The following is a 23991-nucleotide window of genomic DNA, read 5'->3' on the forward strand; positions in this document are numbered from 1 at the left end:
AAGATTTTTCAGTTGAACACACAATAGAATAGCCCTAAGATCATGACAGCATCTCTTATGAAAAGCATGCTGAAGTAACAATTCTTTTTTTTAACGTAATTTTATTAAACTTTTGACTTTTAAAAACAAAGTAAAGAAAAATACAACAAAAAAACAAAAACATATTAAAAACACGTAACAAACATAACATTACATTATATATCATTTTACAGCTTGCTGTATCGATATATATTCTCTGTTCTTATTCAATCATTAATCTATGTGCTTATATTTACATTGGTGTCTATTTACAGAACTGTCATTAAGTAACAATTCTAAGCTTATTAGTATCAAGAAGCTTCCGGAAGAAATGACATTTTACAGAACTTCTGAGCAGCTGCTCTGACTCCCTCACCACCTCTTGCCCAAATAGGCCTGTTGCCAGGGCTACTGACGTTTCTTTTCAATTTCTGCTGCTCAACTTTCTTTCTTCTCTGCTTACTTGTCCATGGTTTTCCCATGCTGAACAGTACTCTTCTCTACCTTCCTTCCTTCCTTCCCTGCAGGCTCACTTCTTCCTTCACACCAGCTTATTTTCATTCCAATGTGGTACTTCCAGGGTACATATCTGTATGGCATCATCACAGCTTTCCTTTTCTATGACCAGCAAGTTGAATTTTATCTTCTCACAAGAGAACTGCTGAGCTAAACCAGCTTACCGGTAGTAGAGGAAAGGCAGAAACAGAAACTTTAACAATATTCAGTCACCTATAAATTATTTGTTTTAAACCCATATCAGTAACTGAATTTTGTTGAGATTTGTATGTGTGTGTGTGTGGGTGTGTGTGTAGTAGTAGTAGTAGTAGTAGTAGTAGTAGTAGTAGTAGTAGTAATATTATAGTAATAATAGTAGTAATAGCAGAGATCGGCCCCAAGGCGCTTCTTATGTGGGGTGCCGCAAGGGTCGGTTCTCTCGCCTCTTCTGTTCAACATCTATATGAAGCCGCTGGGTGAGATCATCCGTGGTTTTGGGGTGAGTTGTCATCTATACGCTGATGATACTCAGCTCTATATTTCCACCCCAACGAGGCTGTTGAAGTGATGTCCCAGTGCCTGGAGGCCGTACGGGTCTGGATGGGGAGGAACAGACTCAGACTCAATCCCACCAAGACCAAGTGGCTGTGGATGCCGGCGGCCCGGTACAGTCAGCTAATTCCATCGCTGACCATTGGGGGCGAACTATTGGCGCCCACGGAAAGGGCTTGCAATCTGGGCGTCCTCCTGGATGTATGGCTGTCTTTAGAAGATGACGGCCGTTGCCAGGGGAGCTTTTCATCAGGTTCGCCTGATACGCCAGTTACGCCCCTTTCTGGATCGGGCTTCCTTATGCACAGTCGCTCATGCCCTTGTTACATCCCGCCTGGACTACTACAATGCTCTCTACATGGGGCTCCCCTTGAAGGGTACCCGGAGACTCCAACTGGTCCAGAATGCGGCTGCGCGGGTGATAGAGGGAGCACCTTATGGCTCCCGTGTAACACCCCTACTGCGCAGTCTGCACTGGCTCCAGGTGGTCTTCCAGGTTCACTTCAAGGTACTTGTTATCACCTTTAAAGCGCTCCATGGCTTAGGGCCAGGATATTTACGGGACCGCCTACTGCCACCAGTAGCCTCTCACCAACCAGTGCGCTCTCACAGAGAGGGCCTCCTCCGGATACCGTCAGCTAAACAATGTCGGCTGGCGACCTCCAGGGGGAGGGCCTTCTCTGTGGGGGCTCCTACCCTCTGGAACGAGCTCTCTCTGGGGCTTCGTCAACTCCCCGACCTCAGGACCTTCTGACCTTGGCTGTGAACCACCCTGAGTCCTTTGGGAGAAGGGCGGTATACAAATATAATAAATAAATAAATAAATAAATAAAATAAATAATAATAATAGCAGTAGCAATAGCAATAGCACTTAGACTTATATACCGCTTCACAGTGCTTTACAGCCCCCCCTAAGCAGTTTACAGAGTCAGCAAATTTTCCCCAACAATCTGGGTCCTCATTTTACTGACATGGGAAGGATGGAAGGCTGAGTTAACCTTAAGTCGGTGAGAATTGAACTACTAGTAATGGGCAGAATTAGCCTGCAAGACTGCACTTTAACCAGTGCGCCACCACAGTTCTTGTATGTGTATGTATGTGTATATGTGTACAAAGAGATTCCTGGACATTAAAAAAAGAGTTTCATAGAGACTTCAATTCTATGCCACCAGAGTGCCCAACACAGGACCAGATCTAAAATTCTTTCCAAGCATTTTCCAAAATTAAAATTTTCTAGGGCCTGCCACCCTTTCACAATTCTTATACAGATGTATTATTCTAAAACAACAGCATAAAAAAGGTTGCCATTTTTAAAGCTTGATAATTTCCAACTTCTGCTTAAGCTATAGTGCATTTCAAATCTTTGACCACTCTTAGATCTCAGTAACTGAACATTTTATATGAAAGAAATCCAAGTACACTGCCTCGTCTGGCCTTTATGAATTAATATCATCAAGGGCATAAACGAATCATAAAATTGCCACAGTTTTGTTATTATATTTCATTTCCACTATATCTATAAAGCTATTCTACATTAATATAGAGAATCTAGTCCATTTAGTCAGAGAATATTTTCTCTGAATGGTAGTTTGTATTCAGGCCAAAATCTGAAAGATTCAGGAAGTAAAATATTGGAAGTAAAATCAGGATAAACAAATTTATCCTGATTTTAACCAGGTACAGCTGCCCAGAGTAACTATCTTAAATGCCATTCTGAATTCCCTCCATGAGGATCCAAAGGGAAGGGAAAGGCGAGCCAAATGACAAAATGAATGTGGCAATGAAGTGTCCAGTTATTTTGTAATTGTGATTCTGATACACAAAACTACATGGGATGGAGTTCGTATTGTTATGTCAAGATGCTCTCTCATGTTGATTAACTCACATCTTGTTTTGAGTGCTCTGGTTCCTTCTCTTCATTGATTTTTGGAATTGTTCTGGCAGTTGTATAAATATGACCATCAATGAGACATAAGTGCTCCAACATTGGAGGTTTTTAAGAAGAGATTGGACAACCATTTGTCTGAAATATTATAGGATTTCCTGCTTGAGCAGGGGAGAGTGGACTAGAAAAACTTCCAAGGTCCCTTCCAACTCTAATATTCTGTTATAATAGTAATATCATCACATTACAAACAGGTAAGCAGCCCTTTGCTTGCTACTCAGGTTGAACTCTCAAAGCCTCCCCAAATTACAGTTCTATTTGTAAAACAAAAGGCCCAATTTTCTTTACTGATCATAGTCTTACTCTAAGCTTGAGTGCCAAGTTAAGCTAAAAAAATTGGTTGGAAAAGGCTGGTATATAGGATTTCCTGAAGGAGGAAAGCACATACTTTATCTGGGCAGGAATGTTGCTCCTTTCCTTATTAGGTACTTCTAGTGGAAATTATAACCTATATTTTTCTCTCTACACATATAAGCCCTTGATTTTGATTACGATCTACCACTCTAATCTAAAAATGCACATACCTAAAAATATCTTCATTTATATCATTGGACAAACAAAAGCAAAAAATGATGGTCAATGCTTAATGCAAGGTTTTGAAGGGTATTGATTGTAGAATATTGGGAATAAGTTTCATTTCATTTAATGTGTTCTAGATAGGCTTTAATTTAAATTCCTAGAGCGAGCAGGGATTTGATAGCCTAAATAGTCATTTCCTATTCTATAATTCTGGGGTTCTATTTTCTTTTCTTCTTTCAAGTTCCCTTCTTTTGCAGAAGGCATGCATGTCAAATAGTTGCCATGCCTTGGCAGACTATGAAATCAGACGTGGGTTTCAGCAGATTCTGACCAGTTCTGAAGAATCGGTAGTGGAAATTTTGAGTAGTTCAGAGAACCAGTAAATTTCACCTCTGTCTGGCCCCGCCTCCATCTATTCTCTGCTTCCCAAGTCCCAAGTCCCAGCTGATAGGGAGGAAATGGGGATTTTGCAGTATCCTTCCCCTGGAGTGGGGTGGGAATGGAGATTTTACAGTATCCTTCCCCTGCCACACCCACCAAGCCATGCCCAGCAAGCCATGCCACACCCACAGAACCAGTAGTAATAATTTTTGAAACCCACTACTGTATGAAATATATGGAAAAACTCACCTAAACATTGAAGCTTTGTCGTCTTTAATATTAAGATCTTGAAACCTGCTAAACAAAACCAGAACCCTGGGGTTTTTTCCCCCGCTTAGGCTTTTACAGGGAAATAAATGTTTAACGGCATCATCTGCATTTCACAGAATTGAAATGCTTTGAGGGGGTTTTCAGAAAGGACCCCAGAAGGGCAGTCTTTCTCTCATTTGGCTCTAGCCAAACCTCCTTGGGCGTTATTCTACTTAAAATAATTGGATTAACTAAGATAGGAAAATAAACAGCTTTTTATCCGTAGCATCCCTCGGGATAGCAGACAGCTCCATACCCTTGGGGCGGTATCAGCAGTTAATGATTCTTCATTTTCTCCAGCAAGAAGAGGCTTAATTAACAAAAGGCAGTGTTTTGCAGACATGGATTCTTTTTTCTGAGTTAATGATGCATAGTGTGGACTTTCTGGATTTTGGATGCAGAATATGGGTATAAAAATGCTGCAAGCTTTCAAATGTACAGTTTCCATCATTTCTCTGTTTCTGTGAAGAAGCAAAATTGATCTCATCCACCCAGAGGGTTGGCGGTGATATGATAGGCCAAGGTGCTCTAACGAACTAAGAGTAAGCAAGTAAAGGTTAATGGAATCACAAAGTAATGGATGAGACTCAGAGGGTTTTTTAAAAAAAAAATATTAATAACATCCCACAAATATATAGAAAATAGAGCAAGATTTTCCATGTAGTCAATGGTGCAGTAAAATAATTTTAGATTCTAGATATCAAGAATTTATAATGATGATTATTGTTTACCTGTAGAAAAGGGCAACCAAAATGATCAAGAAACTGAAGTAACTCTCCTATGAGAAAGGGATATATTATTATGCATGGTGTGGAAAAATTGGATAGGCTTAGCTATCCACATTAGAGATTTATAGTGTCACCTAACCATCACTATGATGATTCATCACTAATGTGGATAATCTCATAGAATCGAAAAACATTCACTGAATTTGAACTAAAATTGTTTCAGAACAGATCAAAGAATTTTTTTTCATATAGTACATAGTTCAATAAAGCTACCCATAAGATGTAATGACAGCCAGTTACAGGTAAGTGTGCAGTTTTCAATGGTTAGTCAGGAAGACTTTTATCTTGCTTTACAGAGCTAAAATTTATTTACAGAGGTTTCCACCCAAAGACCAATGCTCAGAAACTGTACAGCAACTTGAGAGAGGGCAGATGACTGAGCAAGAAAGCCACTGTCCTGTATGAAATTAAGAGTATCTAGGAGTATATCAGTGAGATGGAACCCAAAGATGTCCTGTTGAGACAATGCCTGAGGCAGCAGCAAACATGGGAGGAAAATCTAGCAGAGGAAGTGGCATGGCACGGGATAGATCACGACAGATAGTGAAGTGACAGACATTGGGAAATTATATCAGTGATTGGAAAGGGTGAAACTAAAAAGACAGCACTGTGGTGAACTGATCATAGCAGCACAAGAACAGACACTAAGCACCAGATCCATAGAAACAAAGGTTACCGCACTTGACAGGAGTCATGGTGCAGACTATTGTAGAGAGGCCTCAGGGACAGTCCAAAATACAGGTTATAAGACTCAGATAGGAACAGCATGCACCGACCAGCCCAACCAAATAGCTGTACAGAATATGGACTAGACCAGGGATAGTCAACTTTTTTATACCTACCACCCGCTTTTGTATCTCTGTTAGTAGTAAAATTTTCTAACCGCCTACCTGTTTGGGGGGAGATGCATGAGCTATTCTGGGATGAGGCTCTTTTGTTTGCGGTCGCACTATAGCGCCATTTAGTTTCACTTATGTAACATGAACTAAACTTATGCGGGGGCGATACAAATAGTATATTTTCAGAAATTTAAAGTTTTATGAAAACCTAATGAAAATGTGTTTAAATAATGCTATGAATTTTTTTTAAAAAGTCAATTGAATTTTAAAATTTTTTAAAAAAGGAAAGTGCTTCTATATCAGACAAAACCCCTACCGCCCACCATGAACGCTGGAACGCCCACTAGTGGGTGGTAGGGACCAGGTTGACTACCACTAGACTAGACCTTCCCAAGTCCAAGTGGGCGATCCCATAGAAGATCATGGAGAATAAGAGGGCTAAGATCCTGGGATTTCCAGATCCCGATGGACAGGCAAGTACTGGCCAGACATCATGGTAGTAGACAAGAACCAGCAGACTGCACTGGTGATAGACTACAGTGGTGCCAAATGACAGCAACATCAGAAAGAAGAAATATGAGAAGCTGGAGAAGTACAAGGACCTGAAGGAAGAATTAGAATGAATGTGGAAAGTAAAGGCTAAAGTGATCCCAGTGGTGGTAGGAGCACTCGGGGCTGTGACTCCTAACCTGGGAGAGTGGTTCTACCAGATCCCCAGGGAACACGAGAACTCTCTGCCCAGAAGGGTACAGCCCTAGAAAGTGCTAAGATATTGCACAGAACCCTTAAACGCCAGGTCTTCTGGTACAGGATCCAAGATTGAGAAAGTCATGTCACCCATAGAGGTGAGTAGGGAATTTTTTAGTTGGAAAATCTATATCTTAATTTAACATGAGAATTGAGTTTTGCTTCCTCTCTTAGGGGAAAAGTTTGGGTTTTTTTTTCAGAATTGAATTAAGACACAGTCGTTTAATTTGACTTTTCAAATTGCCATGACTGGTTTTAATGCTCTTTTAATGATTTAATATTATTTTATTGTTCCATACGTTTATCTCTTGTGCTTTTATTTGTTCTACTGTAACTATCTGGGTAATTTTTGTGCACTGAGGCATATATGCTATTTGTTACTCATTACTGATTCATTATTTTACTGAAATATTTATAACCACTCTATGTCAGTAGATCCGTAACAAGATAAAAATCATAAAATTATAAAATATAAAACAAAACAACAAAACAAAACAAAATCAATATACTGTAGATAAAAATGAAATGCAAACCGATTTTGCTTTTACCCAGGGTCAGGGGGTTGGGTGAATAGCCTTGTCTTCATAAGATGCTGTAACACTAAGTAGTGGATCAGAAGCACTCTGATAGCCGGTGCCATTTTTTTTTTTAAAAGTGACATACTATTTAGAAATGAGTACTTTGCACTAATTTTAACCTCCATGGTTAAGGTCTATGGGGTCATAGCTGCAGGGGTGAGCTTCAAAATTTTTAGCAAGGGCTTCTCTGCCCGGTTGCTGGTTGGGCATGGCCATGGTGGGGGGGGTGTTTTTACTCTCCTAGGGCTCCAGAGGCTTTCGTTGAGCCTCCAGGAGCATGAAAATGGCCTCCCCAGGTTCTGGAGGCCCTCTGTTCCGGCCTTCCTGAACTTCTGGTAGGCCCGTTTTTCACCCTCCGCGCATGCCCTGCACTTACCTACATCCAAAACAGGCTGCATGGGGATTCCTGGGAGGAGAGGGGTAGGGTGGGCGGGGCCAGCCAGGAGTGGGATTTGGGAGTTTTCCGAACTGCACAGAATCTTAGCTAGAGGTTCTCCCGAATCCCTGCGAACCCCCAAAAACCCACCCTGCATAGCTGTACTGTCCTTTTAGAGAGCCTTAAAGACCTTCTCCTCCCACAAGCACTAAGTCAGGAAGATGTGTATATCTGCTATCCAGATGTTATTAATTAAATGAGTCTGCTCCGCCTTACGATTGTGGATGTTGTTGTGATTGTCATTTCTTTTTTAATTTGATTATGATCTTACTTTCATAAGATATAAAGTGAAAGATTAACCATACCCTCACTTGTCCTAGTAATATTACCCAGTGGTGGGTTTCAAACTCTTTTACTACCGGTTCTGTGGGTGTGGCTTGGTGGGCGTGGTTTGGTGGGCATGGCATGGGAAGGATACTGCAAAATCTCCATTCCCTCTCCAATCCAGGGGAAGGTTACTGCAAAATCCCCATTTCCTCCCGATCAGCTGGGACTTGGGAGGCAGAGAATAGATGGGGGCGGGGCCAATTAGAATTTTTACTACCAGTTCTCCAAACTACTCCAAATTTCCAAATTTTCTCCAAACTACTCCAAATTTACTACTGGTTCTCCAGAACTTGTCAGAACCTGCTGAAACCCACCTCTGATATTACCTAGTTGGATAATGAAATGTCTATAAGCAAACAACGAAGCTCAGAGAACACCAAGGACCCCACAGTTCAATCCTGAGTTACAGATATCTTCCTGTATTTGACTGAAAAACTATTTTAAAAATCCAGTCATCAATATAACATTATGCACCTAATGCTGGGCTATTTTTATACCATACCTCCATTCTGTTTTCCAAAATCTGGCCTTTTTCTCTAAATAGTTTGAGTGATTTGCCATTGTGAGACCAGTCATGTGAGCTTAGCTAATGCGGAAAAGGCTTAATACCACACAGGAAATCAGTATAAGCAACACAAAATCTCCCCTGGAGACAGTGTGTGAAAATACCCCTTGCAATCTGCAAAACTGTTTCTCAAGAACATATTACGTGACACATATTCACAGCATCAGTTCCTCTAAAACGACGATATTCCTTGGGATCTGAAATGGCAATATCTAAAATGGGAAACAAACTAATACAGTAGTTTTCTCTTTGCTGCAGGCAAATAATGCCAGCTTTTCCTCATATTGTTTAGCAGTGCAGCAAAAAGCTTTGCTTCCACTTTCTCTCACCTAAAATTTTGCCAAATTGTCAGTATCCTGCCAAATGCATGGCTTTTAGCAAACAATGGTCTGTAATGGTATCTGCTCAAAATACTCCTCAAAGATCATTGTTTTTTATCAATATTAATGTTCCCCCCCATAGCTGTCTTATGACACATTAATCCTCATTATCTTGTTCTTTAGAGCAAAAGACTTTTGTGATAACCATGTAGGAGCTCAGTAATTACACATTTGATGCCTGCATATTATCTTCTCCTGGGCACAATGGGTAATACCTTGTTCATGGCTGAAATGATATACGAAATTTAGAATTAGAAGTAAATCTCAATTATTCAGTGGTTCCATTACTGGCCTATGCATATTAATTCTTTATAAGAGCAATGTTCTGCTTTTACGGGAATTTGATTGCACAATAGACTATATTGGCAAAAATAAACCAAATTTGACCTAATCCAAATAGGCAAACTAACTAAACCAGGGACAAGTCAGTAAAATGGTTCTTTGTTAAGACAGAAACAGCACAATTCCAGCTACTCTCTGCCATTATTACCACCAACCCAAGTCAATTCTTGAATTTTTGTGATAGCCCATTTTAATGTGCATCAAGATGTGTTAGATTTGAACTCTCAGTACTTCTAAATATAACTGCCCAGAATTTCAGTTCTTAAACTTGAAGACATCTGGAAAACAATGATCAAAGATGGACTAGTTTAGTTTCTTCCCCAACAGCTTTAAAATGTATTATCCCCAAAGGTGACAGCATATAAATACTTCTATTTTTACCTTGCAAGGCAAGTCATATCAATAACCCTTCTTTGATTTTTGGTTGACATTAGAAATGCTATGTTGTAAAAGGATGTAGATTGGTATATATCATATGTACATAACATGATACATACTATATACAGTGTATAGCAACATGTACAGTTTAACTGGGATAATTCTTTCCAGCAGTAGTAAAACGAACATGTGGCTATCAGGAACTATAGTCAATTATCACAATCAATGCACAGACAATGCTACCACAAATAACTAAAATGGGTATTTATTGTTGCTGGTAGTTTATTTTAATTCCAGCCTGACTCTTAATAAGCACCATTTTGCTGTCTCAGGCTAAAGACTAGATGCCCTTCCTATTCTATGTATGGGCCCTACCACCAATTAAATTTTACTTCTTTTTACAAATGTTACTGGATGACAGATCGGAACATCTGGGTCAATTGGTTTTATGTGGGATGGACACACAACAGAGGATTGTCTGAGGAAAGCACACAGCTCAGCTTTTTAGCATCTCATTGCTGTTCTTTTGTTAGTGTCTGCTATTTCACACTGTCCAATGCTGTTGTGTATGTTCGTTTTCTTCTTCAAGAAAATGCAATGCTGCTGTTTCTATTTTTCCATGGATGCTAACATTTATGTGTTTTAAAACTCAGCTGCTGTCACCAATTAAATACGATCACTGAGAATTATCTTCCCAGCTAGCAAAAATAATTCAGCTTAACTTTCTGGAAATTGGGAAAGAATGACTATATCTGAAGCTTCTGTTTCCTTTGTCAAGGGAGAATGGCAAAGATATTCAAGCTGTTAAGATAAATGTACTTCCCCACCCCCAACAAAGTCAGTGCGGCAAATAGATAAGTGTAAAAACAGTGATATAATACAAAAATAGCTGTTTGGGGGTACTAGATATTTTGCGCAGATAATTTCATAGAATAAATTTTCCATAGGCATTAGAAACTCATACGTGGCATTTAAAAAGAAACATGAGTTACAGTATGTGCAAGAGTACATTTACTATATTGAGTTACAGTTACTCCTCAAACTATGACCTCAATTGAGCCCAAAATTTATATTGCTAAATGAGACATTTGTTAAGTGTGTTTTACAACCTTCCTTGCCACGGCTGTTCAGTGAATCACTGCAGTTGTTAAATTAGTAACATGATTTTTAACTGCATCTGGTTTCCCCATTGACTTTGTTTGTAAGAAGGCTGCAAAAGGGGATCCCATGATTTGAGGCACTGCAACCATCATAAACAGAGGTGGTATTCAGCCAGTTCAGACCAGTTCGGGTGAACAGGTAGTTCTGATGATCAGTTGGCCCCGCCCAACTGCCACCGCTCTATCCTGTCCTTTATTTCCTGCTTTGTAGCTCATCTCAATCATGTGGCACAGCTGATTTCCACCCCCCCCTCGCTGTTCTACTTACTGTTGCTGACTTGGAAGGTAAATAGCTGAGTGTTGTGGTCTGCCAGCAGCCTGCGGAACTGGCAACCGAGTCAGACAGCGATGAGGCTGAGGTGAGGCCACGGCCATCAGGGAGTGAGTATGGACTCCAGAGCCTCCAGTAGTGAGGCAGAGGAACAGGAAGAGCCTGTTCCTAATGCGCACATGAGAAGAGCTGCCAGAAGGCAAGAGCAGCTCAAGCAGAGAGGACAACTCAGGAGTAGGGCCAAGAGATGATTGGCCACTCCCATAAGGCTTAAAACGATGTTTGGGCTTTGTCTTCTTCTTCGTCTACGTCTTGCATTTATTTCTGTGACTTCTGAACGTTTGCCAAAAAAGGCCTTTGGCAGTTTGCCTAATTAGACCAAGGTTTGCAATAGGAATTTGTGTTGAGAGAAATTTGTTTTAATTCAAGTTGAACGATGCTGGGAATGAAGTAATTCTCAGCTGGTCGAATAAAGTTTGTTTGTTTTTTCACTGACTGAGTTTCCTACTACCTACTTGGGCCTGGGTCACAACACTGAGCTTCTAAATGCTCCATTTTCAGCACTGCGCACAAAAGCCTTAGATACACACGCATGCGCTCACCAAGCCAGTTGTTAAACCTGCAGCATCCCACCAGTGATCATAAATATGAATCAGTTGCCAAGCGTCTGAATTTTGATCATGTGACCATGGGGATGCTGCAATGGTTTTGTGAAAAATGGGCATAGGTCATCTTTCTCAGTGCCATTGTAACTCTGGTCATTAAACTAACTGTTGTAAGTCGAGGACTACCTGTACTAACTTTTCTTAGCTCAATTTGGCTTAGAAATGATCACAAATGGTTTGGAAATAAATCATTTTGTTGTAGAAAACTTACATCTTAAAGCAAGGAGACAATACCACGAAGGATTTGAGAAACAAGAATTGATTTATTATTTGCGCAAATAGGACACAGACCCCCACTCACGTGGAAAACAAAGGTCTGAGCCTCGAGCAAAGCTTAAGCATAATCTTTTATACTTTTGGTTACAGACATTGCCATAAGAAAAAAGAAGAAGTTATCCTAATTGGTTGAAACAAACAAAAGCCCATATATTATTATTATTATTATTTATTATATTTGTATACCGCCCATCTCCCGAAAGACTCAGGGCGGTTCACAGCCAAAAAACAACAGAAAACATATAATACATATAAACAGCTAAAAGAATAGACAGTTAAATTCAATTGATGCCCTAAAACTTTTAAATACAACCTCAATTAAACCCCTTTTTTAAAAATCCCAATTTAAAAACTACGTTCAAGCTAGTCCTGCTCTTCGAAACAGCAACATCTTCAGCTCGCGGCGAAAGGACCTGAGATCGGGGAGTTGACGAAGCCCCAGAGGGAGCTCGTTCCAGAGGGTAGGGGCCCCCACAGAGAAGGCTCTCCCCCTAGAGGTCGCCAGCCGACATTGTTTAGCTGACGGTATCCGGAGGCCCTCTGTGAGAGCGCACTGGTCGGTGAGAGGTTAATGGTGGCAGTAGGCGGTCCCGTAAATATCCCGGCCCTAGGCCATGGAGCGTTTTAAAGGTGATAACAAGTACCTTGAAGTGAACCCGGAAGACCACCGGGAGCCAGTGCAGACTACGCAGGAGGGGTGTTACACGGGAGCCACAAGGTGCTCCTTCTATCACTCGCGCAGCCGCATTCTGGACCAGTTGGAGTCTCCGGGTACCCTTCAAGGGGAGCCCCATGTAGAGAGCATTACATTAGTCCAGGTGGGATGTAACAAGGGCATGAGCGACCGTGCATAAGGAAGCCCGATCCAGAAAGGGGCGTAACTGGCGTATCAGGCGAACCTGATGAAAAGCTCCCCTGGTGACAGCTATCATATGATCTTCTAAAGACAGCCGTGCATCCAGGAGGACGCCCAGATTACGAGCCCTTTCCGTGGGGGCCAATAGTTTGCCCCCAATGGTCAGTGATGGAATTAGCTGACTGTACCGGGCCACCGGCATCCACAGCCACTCAGTCTTGGTGGGATTTAGTCTGAGTCTGTTCCTCCCCATCCAAACCCGTACGGCCCCCAGGCACTGGGACATCACTTCAACAGCCTCGTTGGGGCGGTTAGGGGTGGAAATATAGAGCTGGTTATCATCAGCGTATAGATGACAACTCACCCCAAAACCACGGATGATCTCACCCAGCGGCTTCATATAGATGTTGAACAGAAGAGGCGAGAGAACCGACCCTTGTGGCACCCCACATAAGAGGCACCTTGGGGTCGATCTCTGTCCCCCCGTCAACACCGTCTGCGACCGTGGTCTACTATATATGGTCTATATATGGTCTACTCTTATCATACACCTTCTGGATACATGTGTTACTCTCGATGCCCCCTCCTCTTTGTCACATAGTTACAAGAACAGTTTGTAGAAATATTTCTGCACTTTCCCGAAAGCTTGCAATACCATATACCTGCCCAATGGTATACTTCTGCTTTCTAAGTGACACGTTGACTTTTATACAAGTTGGTAATATCTGATCTTGGGGTTATCTATATTAGGGTTTCTCTTTCAATTTCATATGTACCATTCAATATCACGGGTTGTAGTTGGTAGAGTGTATAAGGCTGTTGTGGCAAAACTAGCAATTCCATGGCACCTTCTCCTTTGTCAGATTCAGTACATGCATCATAATCATGCAAATGATGTCTTCATCCATATTCATTTTACTGTCTATATGGACATTTTTGTCAATATGGAAAAACCTGTTGCCAACAGTGCCACACTATCAGGACATAATTAGAGATGACCTGTGAAAAGCATGCTGCTGTATAACTGCTAAAAATTACAGTAGTATCATTTAAATGAATTATTCAAAAGGAAAACGTTAAGCAACTGAACCAATCAAGTGCTTCTGTGAGCACTTATAATAGATCGACCTGGTTGCCACTTAATCTCATTAGGTAAGGAGTTCCTGTGTTAACATCTGATTGATTCAGTTGCCTGTTTGCATGTTTTAAATAATTTGGAATGGGAAAAGCAAGTTGCTCATGCATTTTGGTTCAGTTGCTACTCAACTCACAGTGTCACTCACCACCATCCGCAGACTACTCTCTATCTTTTCTTCCTTCCTGTCTACTAGGTACTTGAAATGAATACAAATTAGTGTCAGCAATTCTGGGTTTATCGCTACTCCAATCAATCTGCCTAAATTTAAGAAATGGTAAGACTACGTTGAAATAATAGAAAATACTTGTAGCTCGGGTTTTAGATTTTGGCAGTGGTTTGCTCTCCAAGCTTTTTTCAATTTAGTTTCTGAACATTTCATTACCAGACTAGGTAACATTATCAGCAGAAATTTCTTGTCCTGTGTCTTGAGTGCCAGTGTGGTCAGTTGGTCATTGATTGGTGGTTCATTTGGAGCTATATTTAAATTCTGAGCAGCTGATTGGTTCTCTTGTTGATTGGCTGTTCAGATGGTCTGATTTCTTACATATTAAGACTATGTTGGTCATGGTGACTGAGAATCCTCCAACTCATCTGAGGTTTTTAAGTTAGAGATGACTGCATTATAATTATCAATAGACACTCAAGTATTCTCTGGACTTAGAAGTGTCTTTTTCACCCCCAACTGGTTTATCAACCGCAATTGTCCCTGGAAGGGAGAGTCTTCCCATAGAAATCAATGCACTGTGATAGCTTGTGATAGCCTTATGTTTGTACTAATCTGCATACAGTCTATACCCGTGATGGCAAACCTATGGCAAGCCATCTCTGCAGACACATTTGCTGATGCCCAGATAAGCTCCACTGCGCATACCTGTGTGGCTCCCGCCAGCCAGCTGATTTTGGGGTCTCTGCTGGACGATGCATGCACATGCATGGGGAGGGGGCTGCGGTGCCCCCCCATGCCCTGTTTTTGGTTCTAGGAAGCTTCAGGGAGGCCTGCTAGCACCAAAACGGGGGTTGTGTATGCATAGGGGATTCACACGTGCATGTGCAAGGGGGTCTGCGGGGGGCATTGCATTATGGGTGTTGGCACACGCGTGCGCCCTGTTGCACATGTGTGTGCGCTTTCGGCACCCGAGGAAGAAAAGGTTCACCATCACTGGTCTATACAGAGTACCTTTGGAAATGGCCCAGAAGGTGTAGTCAGTTCAAAGTACTATTGCTATATTATCCCATATAGCGCTTACACTTATTGTCATTTACTACTATATGCACCTTAAGAAAAACTCACTGTATTTGAACTAGCATATACAGATTTAGATTAAGATATTTTAAAGATTCCCTTATCCAGAATTTACTTGTCTGGTCATGAAGCTTGAGCAAAGTTGGCCTCTTAATGCTGCTACATTTGTCAGAAATTGGCAGAATAGCAACCTGACAGAAGTTGCTCCTGATTATGGAATGTCTTTTCTATTTAGCCAGGTTGGCACCAGATTTTATTAGCTTTCAATTTCAGGGAAAGATTTACCTGTCCATTCAGACTTTCAGCTGAATTTTGCTTCTGTGTCATTTATGGTGCTGCTGCAGTTGTGCCATCCTGTTTTTTAGTACAAAAGTTGTGATTGTATTGGGATTTGCTTTCTGACTGCTTTTCATAAAAACAGGCTAAAATCATATAAAAAAGCAAATAAAAACTTGGGGCTGTATTTATTGTATCAAAATAGGACAGACGATAGCCATTACCCTAGTTCCTCCCATGTTTAGCATTAGGTAAAGAAGTAAAGCTGAAGATAATGTCACACTGTAGTTGGATTCACATATTACTTTGAGCCTAGGCTGATATGTTGACATTGTCACTGGAGTTGGGAAAGCATTATTTATTTTATTAATAATACACTGTCTAGATCTCAACTACTAGCATATGCATCATGTTTTATGATTTAGCATTATGTGTGAACCAGGACATTTTAACTTGCTTCACAAACCATGGTTAAAATTGACAGAAGGTTAGTGCGATGTCTGAATCTAGCAACTGAATTGATTGTCTAAGCTTATACAAGCCTTAGAGGATAGATTATGCTTTTCTTCCAAACAGCTCATTAATAATAAGGGAGACTTTTTCCAAAAGCCTTCATGCATCTTGAATATAACAGGCTGAAAAGGGCAATAACAATGCCATGTTTATTCTTGTTTTTTTGCAGCAGCTTGCTAGAAATTGCCCTTCACCTACATTCCCTCAAGAGCTACCTCTATTGATGCAAAAAAAAAAAAAAAGAAAAGTCTTGAAAAACTAGGATAAAATGCTTATTATGCAGAATGCTCTGGAATCAAGGTAACTTTGTCTATGAAAAATATAACAGCATCACCAAACATGGGGGGTCAACACTTAACAATTAAGATTTGAATTCTCTCTGAAGGATAATATCTCTTCTGCACTTTAAGGGGAAAAGGAGGACATTTCTTAATAAATTCCAGTCCCACCCTATATGTAAAAATGCACACAAATATAAATGTATATATGTGAGCATATTACTTTATCATCCACACAGACACCACGACCAACATTCTTTGCTCATCTATCTCAGGAACCTAACCCGCTACAGTGACACAACTTTTCGTAAAATTTCTTTAGGAATGTTCAGGAAAGGTCCACTTAATGAAAATTAGTGAAACAACTATTTTGGCATCAAGTTTTTCAATTTTAACGAAATGGGCAGTGCAAAAAATTATACAATGCTCAATTGAAGGAATCTACAATTATAGGTAGTTCTCAACTTACAACAGTTCATTTACAGTTATGTCCCCATGATCATGTGATCAAAATTCAGATGTTTGGCAACTGGTTCAATGTCTTATGACCATTACTGTGCCCCAAAGGTCACGTGATCACCTTTAGCAACTTTTTGACAAGCAAAATCAATGGGGAAGCCAAATTTACTTAACAACCAGGTTACTAACTTATCAACTGCAGTAATTTGCTTAACAAATGTGGCAAGAAAGATCATAAAATAGAGCAAAACTCACTTAACAAATATCTCAATAACAGAAATTTTGGGCTCCATTGTGGTCATAAATCAAGGACTACCTGTATTCATGTCCACATAACCTGGAATTGAAGCATTCATTCATTCATTCATTCATTCATTCATTCATTCATTCAGTACACTGTTTGAAGTTACACCCAGTAACTCTAAGTTGCTCACAAAGTGAAAGAAGAAAAACACATGGATAGAATTCTATGATCCTGCAGAATGAGAAAACATTTATGAACAAAAATGTGGACTAATCAATTATTGTTGCTATCCTTTTTGTTACATAAGTATGCATTGTTCCATGGTTATTTTTAAATACAATCAGAAATATGGCAATAGTATTAATTTAACTTACAAAAATTAACCACTAAATTGATACTGAACTGTACATAATACTTTATCATCCACACAGACACCACGACCAACATTCTTTGCTCATCTATCTCAGGAACCTAACCCGCTACAGTGACACAACTTTTCGTAAAATTTCTTTAGGAATGTTCAGGAAAGGTCCACTTAATGAAAATTAGTGAAACAACTATTTTGGCATCAAGTTTTTCAATTTTAACGAAATGGGCACTGCAAAAAATTATACAATGCTCAATTGAAGGAATCTACAATTATAGGTAGTTCTCAACTTACAACAGTTTATTTACAGTTATGTCCCCATGATCATGTGATCAAAATTCAGATGTTTGGCAACTGGTTCAATGACTTATGACCATTACTGTGCCCCAAAGGTCACGTGATCACCTTTAGCAACTTTTTGACAAGCAAAATCAATGGGGAAGCCAAATTTCCTTAACAACCAGGTTACTAACTTATCAACTGCAGTAATTTGCTTAATAAATGTGGCAAGAAAGATCATAAAATAGAGCAAAACTCACTTAACAAATATCTCAATAACAGAAATTTTGGGCTCCATTGTGGTCATAAGTCAAGGACTACCTGTATTCATGTCCACATAACCTGGAATTGAAGCATTCATTCATTCATTCATTCATTCATTCATTCATTCATTCAGTACACTGCTTGAAGTTACACCCAGTAACTCTAAGTTGCTCACAAAGTGAAAGAAGAGAAACACATGGATAGAATTCTATGATCCTGCAGAATGAGAAAACATTTATGAACAAAAATGTGGACTAATCAATTATTGTTGCTATCCTTTTTGTTACATAAGTATGCATTGTTCCATGGTTATTTTTAAATACAATCAGAAATATGGCAACAGTATTAATTTAACTTACAAAAATTAACCACTAAATTGATACTGAACTGTACATAATACTTTTGAATGAAGCTAAAGCCATAAGTACCTGGTACAAACTATGATTACGCCAAAAATGTTTTTGCCATTGACACTTTCTAAGTGTTGCCCCCTTGTTTTGGGGGCATGATAACTCAGCAGCTAAGAAGCTGATTTTGTCAGCTGGAAAGCTGACAACCTGGATTCGATACCTGAGCACTGCACAATGGGGTGAGCTCCCATTACTTGCCCCAGCTTTTGCCCACCTAACATTTCAAAAGCATGTAAATGTGAGTAGATAAATAGGTACCAGCATTCCATGCATCTCAATGTATAGTCACACTGGCCATATGGCCATGTGGATCTTCAGACAATGCCAAGGTTCCAAGTAACACCCCCAATGAAAGAAAACTCCGAGGTTTGAGTTTCCTCAAAGTTACATTTTGTTAGAGATCTCATATTGGCACATCTGGGAAAACCCAAGTCTAAAAGCTTTCAGGTTTCCCTAGGCAAAGGAAAGTTCAAACTCAACACCCACAAGTCCATCACATGGTCCAATCAAGGCACCATCCCAACTGGAGATGCCTCCCAAATCCAGCCTCCCAAATGCAGGGCAAGATGTCTTTGAACCTCTGAGAAAAGAATGTTGTTATGGCTACATATCACCCATGATCTTCACAATCCCACCTCCCAATTTCCCACAGTAGTAAATGTGGCAGGTCTGAAGGCCCAATAAAAAAGATGGCTTCCAGGCCTGACACATCGCTTACTAGAGTCAGATATGACTGGATAGAGGCAACCTTTACCTTTACCTTTTAATGTTGTTTTTAATTTCCCCCACTAGGATATACAGTTGAAAGCAGTAACAGAAAAGGACTTCCATGTGGTTGCTAAGAAATCAAAGGTCAAGACCTTATCAGCAAGATAAAAGATTACAATAAAATGGATATCCAACAGAGTCCTTCCTTCCTGTAAGACAGATAAATCCAGATAGATTTAAACTTATCTAAAGGTATCATTGGAACTGGGGCAGTTCTATAAAGGGAAGGAAGAAGAAAAGCAACATTCTGAGGACAACGGAAGAGGAAGCAGGCATTCATTGGTGATTCAAAGCCTTTTTTAGGCCTTTAAGTGTTCCTCAATAAAGAATAACTGCAGGTGTATTGATTTTCTTTCTACTGCTGAAATGAATTGTCCAATGCTATCAGTGGGGAGGGTGTGTGAATATTTTTGTGGCTCCCAGTGGAAATGCCTGGGAAGGGATGCACCCCTGTTTTTATGCTTTCAGAAAAGTAATCAAGAAAGGTGGAACTGAAATAATATGAACAAATGAGGGATGGATGGGCAGAAAGATAGACAGGCAGAAAGACAGCCAAACAGCAGGCAACTCACAACCACGTTAATTTCCCTTTCCCATATTGCTGTTGGAAAACCGTAGGGGAAAACAATCTTCCATTGCTGATTTTCCCTCTTCCATGCCCCTCCAAAACAATTTTGCCCTGAGCAATATGCTCTGAAAAAAACTTCTCCCTACTGTATAAGTTCATTAAAATGTAAAGACCGTGCTAAAATAAGAACTTTATGATTATGTTCTGAAAGCAAATGAAATTTTACCTTTTTTCATTGAACTCTGGATGTAACAGTTAGTGAAATATTCCAGTTAAAGCTTTTACTGTTTATTGGCATGAACAGCAGTAATTACATTGGCTACCAACAAATATAGAACACATTGTTAGGCAGTATTATTGGCAATATAAATATAAATATCGCTGTACAAATCTATGCAATCCAAGCATGATCTTTTCCTCAAAAATAATTTTCAAATGATATTCCACAGACTAGCAAATGATAAACATATACACTGGTTGAAGTGTCAGCTTGAACCTACAATATAGGCCGAAGTCCAGCTGTGTGGTGATGTTCTACCATTTTTGCAGCGACGAAATTTTCCAGGGAGAGAAATTTCTCAGGGCTGGCACTCATCATTAGCAGTGGCAATAAAAAGCTATTTTTCTTTTGCCTAGAATTTTGTGTTATTATTTTGCAATTTCTGCAATATATAAACTTAGTGTCATTCAAAGACAAGAAGAAATGTAGGTGGAGTGCTCTTTGAGCTGCATAATTTGCTTGCAGATACATCATTACCCTACTACACAACATCAGTGCTAGTGAGTGTGGGGTTTGTTCCCTGTTTATATACAGTAGCTTGCTTTGCCTTAGCTTTATCAAAGATAAACCGTATTTACACACCATTCAAAACAGACAATAAAAACTAAGAAGGAAACAAAAGACCAGAACACAACCGCTCCAGCAAGCAATACCCAAGTAAGCAGGGATTAATGCTAGACAAAAAATCAAGCAGAAAACAATACCTTAATGAAGGAAATACCAAAACACCACTACACCGAAACTGACAGGGCATGCTACTGTATATAAATAAGAAACAAAACCCCCACTCACACTGATGATGTCATCTAGTTGGGTAATGAATTGTCTGCAAGCAAACAACCAAGCTCAGAGAACACCAAGGGCCCTACAGTTCAACCATATTTTCTTTTATAAGATGCCCTCATGAATAAATAGGGAAACATTAGAGAATGTTCTATAAATGCATTTTGTGGTTGATGGCAAATACCAATCATTGCAACTTAATAAATAGCATAATTATCTTGGTTTGAACATATCTGTAAGACAAAAATAAAATAAAAATACAACAAACCATTTTGATCAATTGAAGCAATCCCAAAAGGATTTAATCTATTGGTTTAAATAGATTAAAATTAAATTAAATTAAATTAAAAATGAAAAGTACACAAAAATTATCTTCATTTACTTCTGATGTGTTAATATTACATGAACTTTAGTGCAAATATCACTTTGCTACGCCATTGTCATTTGTTAAAGTTAGATTGATAAAAAGCTTTCCTTAGGAGTCCTTTAGGCCTTGAGTAAGTTATCTTGTTGAATTTATTGAGAACCTCCAGGCCAACAGTTACAAAATTGCCCTTGTCACTCTTCTTGCTTAATGGTCATGTAGTGATGTATATTTCTTCACATTACAGAAGCGTTTGAAACGTAATTATGTTGTTATACATCATGGTTAATCCACCGTAAAGCATTGCTTAACAATGAATTTTGAATTATTTAGGCTGGTATTAAGATGGGTCATTCTGTTGTATATGAATACTATTTTCAAATTCTTGATAGGCATCCTGGTAGGCAGATTGCTTTGTACAAATTAATTTCAGGTAGTCCTCAACTTACAAATGTAATGGAGTCCCAAAGGTGCTTTTTCAAAAGGCCACTGGACTTTCTTTGTTTTTCCTTGAAGATACTTTGCTTCTCCTCCAAGAAGCTTCTTCAGGTCTGACCGAATGTGGGAATGGGAGGATTTATATTCCTTGCATTCCCACCATTATGTCAGAACTGAAGAAGCTTCTTGAATGAGAAGCAAAATGTCTTCAAGGAAAATCAAAGAAAGTCCAGTGGCTTCTTGAAAAAGCACCTTTCGGACAAGCATGACTGAGAATCTCCATCGACAAATGTAGTGGAGCTTGTCCATTAAAGTCATAAATGGTGATGGTTGTAAAGTGTGTCACCCTGTGACCAGACTTGTTTTTAAGATCCTTTTTTTTAAAGGTCATTAAGCAAATTTTATTTTTTTCTGAGAACCCCTGATGGAATGTGCCTTTTTATAAGTGTTCATTCTGGTCTTTTCCCACATGATGTAGGAACTAAAATGTACTAAATTCTTTGGGCTCCATGGCCTGGTTTATAAGAGTTTTGTGTACTTGTATAAAGGGACGCAGTGGCTCAGGGGCTAAGACGTTGAGCTTGTTGATCGAAAGGTCGGCAGCTCAGCGGTTCAAATCCCCAGTGCTGCCGTGTAACGGGGTGAGCTCCCGTTACTTGTCCCAGCTTCTGCCAACCTAGCAGTTTCGAAAGCACGTAAAAATGCAAGTAGACAAAATAGGGACCACCTTTGGTGGGAAGGTAACAGCATTTCGTGCGCCTTTGGTGTTGAGTCATGCCGGCCACATGACCACGGAGACGTCTTCGGACAGCGCTGGCTCTTCGGCTTTGAAACAGAGATGAGCACCGCCCCCTAGAGTCAGCAACGACTAGCACGTATGTGTGAAGGGAACCTTTACCTTTACTTTATAAAGAAGATGGCAGCGGTGAGTGCCAGTAAAAATAATGTGCATAATTTATGTAATAAATAGACCTTGCTTCATTTACACCAGGCTGTCCTGCTTGGGAGGTAATTGGTCTGGTGAAATACCTTGCCATAACTACAGTATATACTAAACTAGTAATGATATGTTGATACACATAAAAAATGATCTACCTTGGACCTGAAGAAAGAGGAAAGCTTTATATGTAAATCTGGACAGCTGGATTACATGCAAATCACTTTTATAGCTTGGACTTTGAGAATCAAGAGAAATAATGCTAAATAGGCCTTAGACTGGGAAGCCTTGGTCTATTCTGGCTTTGTTGATTTTACATAGCATTTCCTACAAATTTTCATATTTTCAGTATACTTTTATTCTAGAAAACTTTTCAGAAAGATAAAGAAATAAGATTACCAGGAAGGCTAATTCTTCGCTGAATGCTGGGTACTGGCTAGCCTGATCTTGCTACACTTTCATAGATATGCAGCAATACAGACATTATTCTGTGCTTACAGATCAGTTACAGAAGGTGCAGAGCAGCGGTGGGTTTCAAATTTTTTTACTACCAGTTCTGTGGGTGTGGCTTAGTGGGAGTGGCACGGCTTGATGGGCATGGCTTGGTGAGTGTGGCAGGGGAAGAATACTGTAAAATATCCATTCCCTCTCTACTCCAGGGGAAGGTTACTGCAAAATCCCCATTTCCTCCCAGCTGGGACTTGGGAGGCAGAGAATAGATGGGGATGGGGCCAGTCAGAATTTTTACTACCGGTTCTCCGAACTACTCAAAATTTCCACTACCGGTTCTCCAGAACTGGTCAGAACCTGCTGAAAACCACCTCTGGTGCAGAGTGAGTATATTCCATAATTGTGTAAGTGTAACAAAGCACAACATAGCAAAGAAGCTGAGAAATTACAGAACTGTTTTCCTGTGGCTGCCTCAAGCAATGAAAACATTGCTGTAACACAATTTCCTGTCCTCATTTGGTATCTCACCTTATTTTCCTCCCTGCTTAAAATTTCATCTTTAACTCATGATTCAATCTCTTTCATCACCTTCACTACCAAATTGACTGAAGTTTAAGTTCAGAGACAAGAGTAAATATGGTGGTTGAGCATTTAGAATCAGTTTGGAATCTTGTTCTAGATTTCACTAGAAATAAGTCACTGCTGTGTGGTTTATGTAGTGCAGCTTGCTACCTCTTCTCTTGTCTGATGGCAGTGATGCTTGAATTAATAGCTAATCTCATAACCTAATCACCATTTGTATGGAGTATTGAAATTAACTGTACATGGGAATGCTCTTGAATTCCACCCTCAATTGTAGAATGCAGCAGGTTTTGGTGGGAATTCCAAAATGCCAAAATTTAAAAAAAATTGTAGGAGGGAATGTTGGATAAGTTAGAACCTGCCTCTCAGACTAAGGTTGGGTGTATTTTCTTCTTTGGTCATTTTTGTGGCTGTTACTCTTATGTTATTGCTTCATTTTATTATATTGTTGTTGCATTTCCACCAGAGGTGGTATTCACCGGTTCAGACTGGTTCGGGCAAACCTGTAGCGCCAATCATCAGT

Source organism: Ahaetulla prasina, chromosome 2 (genome assembly GCF_028640845.1).
Source record: "Ahaetulla prasina isolate Xishuangbanna chromosome 2, ASM2864084v1, whole genome shotgun sequence".
NCBI lineage: Eukaryota > Metazoa > Chordata > Lepidosauria > Squamata > Colubridae > Ahaetulla > Ahaetulla prasina.